General features: G+C 44.3%; 1 pseudogene across 1 annotated transcript; it reads left to right on the top strand.

The window, feature by feature from the left end:
• Positions 1–1,391: 1,391 nt before the first annotated feature.
• On the top strand, positions 1,392–2,614 carry LOC310775891 (protein Niban 2 pseudogene; annotated as a pseudogene). Its single transcript has one exon. The product of its transcript is annotated as a protein Niban 2 pseudogene (transcript).
• The last annotated feature ends 1,820 nt before the right edge of the window (positions 2,615–4,434 follow it).

The following is a 4,434-nucleotide window of genomic DNA, read 5'->3' as shown; positions in this document are numbered from 1 at the left end:
ACTGCACAGATAAACAAGCAGCAGATTCTGGGTAATTAAGCTAAAAGCACATGTGCTCTGGCCTGGCCCGATGATCAAAGCCCCCAACCCCCCCCCCCCCCCACACACACACACACACACACACACACACACACACACACACACACACACACACACACACACACACCCGTCCAGCAGACCTGCATCATGGACTTTTCAGCGGAGATGACCACAACAAAGAAGTTGATGTGCAGCCTGGTCTGCAGAACAACATGCCGACATTACATTTTAATACGTTGCACATCATGTTTCTAGATAATGTGTATATCAATGTTATTATACACATTATAAGATATAGATAATGTGTATATCAATGTTATTATACACATTATAAGATATAGATAATGTGTATATCAATGTTATTATACACATTATAAGATATAGATAATGTGTATATCAATGTTATTATACACATTATAAGATATAGATAATGTGTATATCAATGTTATTATACACATTATAAGATATAGATAATGTGTATATCAATGTTATTATACACATTATAAGATATAGATAATGTGTATATCAATGTTATTATACACATTATAAGATATAGATAATGTGTATATCAATGTTATTATACACATTATAAGATATAGATAATGTGTATATCAATGTTATTATACACATTATAAGATATAGATAATGTGTATATCAATGTTATTATACACATTATAAGATATAGATAATGTGTATATCAATGTTATTATACACATTATAAGATATAGATAATGTGTATATCAATGTTATTATACACATTATAAGATATAGATAATGTGTATATCAATGTTATTATACACATTATAAGATATAGATAATGTGTATATCAATGTTATTATACACATTATAAGCAGTGGTTCCCAACCTTGGTGACCCCATTTGAATACCAGATTGCGCCTGGAATTCTGAGACCCATTTAATCCCACCGGTCACAATAGTGATCGTAAAAAACTGTTTTCAGTTATAAGGCTCTAAAGATGTTCCTGAATGATGTATCAATGCATTTCCACCAAATATTGAAAGAATAAAGGGTCTCAATGAAATATGTGCAGTGTCACATGTTTTTAGTGTAAATTGGCTACATCAAAGCTCCCAAACAAAAGGTTATTAAAGTATGTGAACATAAAGATGGGACAACAATTTTTGGCACACATAATCTTGAAGGTGTCTAGTGTTGAGATATGCATTTGAAATTACTCAACTTTGTTCAGGGTGGTCATAGAATGAGTAAACATGTTGATGGCAACAATAGTGACCGGTGGGATAACACAGTGCCTCTAGGTATACAAATACTTCTACACATACATTAGGGATGGGTCCTGATTTTCAAATGTACGTCAGCCACGCCAACAATGGTTTGTCACAGGAGAACAAGGTTCAGACCTTCACCAATGCAGTGCGACTCTACCGCCAGCCTCAGGGGGCACTACAGCACCTGCGACATGACATGTGGCATACCGCCGCAGATACTGTCTAAGCTGGTGATGGAGGGCCTCCTGCCCAAATTGAGGGAGCTCATCTCCCTTGACTCATAGGCAAGAAGCAGGAGAGGCAGAGGAACTGGATGCTGATCAGTGATACGGTGTACAACGTGTAGCAGCACCAGGGCCAAACCCAGTACAACGCTGTGGTGCAGCGGTGTGAGGTGGGACATCCCATGCTGCAGACCTCCATATGAACAGACATGGACCAGATCATCACCACCAAGGAGCATGTCACCAACAAGATGTGAGCAGTGGTCCCACCCCAAGGCAGAGAAGCTGCTGAAGGTGAGCATCCAGCCCTACATCAGCTCCACCCTGGATGCCATGATGGAGCCAACAAGCCAGGGCTTCTCCCAGATCTACCATGCTTTCTTCAGGGAGCTGATGGACATGAGCAAGAACATACTCAACAAAGGCACCAAGGAGAATGTGGTGAGCCACATGGAGAAGATCAGTATGTTGGCCTTCCACCTGGTGAAGATGCAGAGCTGCTATGAGAAGGTGGAGCAGCTGAGCCTGGATGGTCTGCAGCAGAGTTTCGAAGTCTCCAGCCCCTCTTTGTTCATCCAGGGGGCAAAGTTCCTCATGAGAGAGCAAATGGATGATGCACTGTACACCTTTGAGTAGATCATTCACCAATGACTGGAGTCTCAGGGTACGGACGGCTCTGTAAGAACGCTGCCAGAACAGAGTCATCAAGAAATGTGACTATGACATCAACACAGTGAGGAAGCGTTTCTTCCACGAGGCTCTCCTCTCCTGCAGATCTTCATCCCATACATGCTGAGCAGCTCAGCCTGACCATGTTTCCAGGAGCTGATCTTTAAAGACTTCTCCCATTTCCTCCTGGTGGAGAACATTTTCAAGGAGGTGGTGCTTTTCCATCATGATCATCATGATGACTGTGAAGGAGGCAGCAGTCCAGTGGAGACACAACCTGTACACTGTACAGGGACAGCATCGTCCTCACCAGCAGCGACTCCAACCTCCACCTTCTGGGTAAAAACCCGTCCATCGACTGGGCCAGGAAGTACAGAGCTCAGAAGGAGGTGATAGAGTCGGGGAGGTGGCGAGGGCCAGGAGTCCCATGAGGAGGAGGATGAAGCAGGTGGTGTCCATGATCCAGGTGTAGAACTCTCGAGTTCTTCCTGGTAAGTTGTGGAGGATGGGGAGGAGGAAGGGGAGGATGAGAACAGCCAAGCGTACGAGCCAAGCCAGAGTGAAAACAGAACCAGCCAGGCGCGGACTGCACAATCGGGCACGTCGTGCAAATGCCCGGTGGCCTGGCCCGAAAAGAAAAAAAGAAAAAAAAATTGGTGCCCGCAGTCAGGCCACTCACTGAACAGCAGGCCAGGCGCCGCCTACTGGTTTACTAGTGGTTTTATTACTTTATTCAGGGTTAAAGTGGGTGCATCTTATTGTAAAATTGGACTCGGCCCAAATTGGGCTTCAAACGGCCCAAATCTGGCTACAAACGGCCCAAATTGGGCTTCAAACGGCCCAAATTGGGCTTCAAACGGCCCAAATTTTTCGACGCCGCCCTTCGGACGCCGGCACGCGCGTCGGCCCGTATCGGCCTGGCCTGCTTGGTATCTAATGCCCGGCCTGAATTATGATCCCAGTCCGCCCCTGGAACCAACAGTGCCAAAACATTGGTCCCATCAGTGGGTGAATGTGCTACAAGAAGCACACTAGAGGAAGTAGATGACGCCCAAATCCGGCCACTTTCAGTGGGTGGGACTGGGAGTATACTTGCCTTGACAGACACCTCTTTCAGCCAATCGGCACCGCCAAATCCAGTCCTTCAGCCAATCAGTGTTGACCCAGTCGAATCCATATGTATTCGGAAGAAGGGCAAAAACATCTTTCCCCCGAGAAAAAATCGGCTGGTGCATACACTTGTTCTTGTTTTTTTAATTGTTGTTTTTGAAGTCTATTTCTGAAATAACTGCACTAATCGTGCGTTCCTTTATCGCAAAAGAACTGGGATGTGGAGGCTAAATGACGTCACATCCGCTTTGTTAGCATTCCATTTGCAGAAAAGTTGAGCTGGGAAGTTCACTGTTTGTTCACTGGTCAGATCCACTCGCTAGCCATTGTTAGCAATAACAGTTGATAACAAGGCATTTCGTGGCATTTTGCGCATACAAACACTGCAGCCTCATGTCCACACAGATAGAAGTAGGCCGTGCTGTGTGTACAGTTGATTTAATGAGACACAAACAAGACAGAAGTGCTAAATAGCATTTCAATCAGGAGAGACTAGAGACCAAAGGATGAATAAAGTGATATTTATTACAATAAAGTGAATAATTTACTACAGAAAGAATGTTGAGAATAAGGTATTGTTATTAGTCTTTGGCGGTACGACACCGCAGGGAGATCTTGAGAGAGCAGCATCAGCCCAGATCAGCATCCAGATATATTCCCCTGCAGTGTCTAGATACTGGTGGTGCTGGTGATCTTCCTTCTGAGACTCATCATGATGAGACTCTTCCGACTGAAATCGGATAGGTCTGCGATGACCGGGAGGAGAAGGGGAGGAGGAGGGTGCGAGCCTGGCAGCAGCGGTGTTTGAGAGGCTGAATGAGACAGAAACAAGCATATTTAAGGAATCCGCCTCCAAGCAATTGGCTTACGACTGGGTTGTGGAGCAACGTGATAGGCTTACACTGGAGGTGCGTAGGGTGAGAGGTGATGAGAGCAGTGATGTGACACTATGCAATTGGTTAACAGAGACTGGGCGGCAACCAGCTGATTGTTCATTGAAACCCGGAAATTGACAGCTTAGTATGATCTTGTGAGTAGATTGAAGAGTGGAGATATAAAGTGAATTAAGGAAGTGTAAAAGATATTATAGTCTTGCTGCTTGAACTTACGTTGAGAACTACATTTATACGATTATAACTAC

Source organism: Poromitra crassiceps (assembly GCF_964638095.1).
Source record: "Poromitra crassiceps genome assembly, chromosome: 4".
In the NCBI taxonomy this organism is placed as follows: domain Eukaryota; kingdom Metazoa; phylum Chordata; class Actinopteri; order Beryciformes; family Melamphaidae; genus Poromitra; species Poromitra crassiceps.
This window is presented reverse-complemented; position numbering and strand designations above follow the sequence as displayed.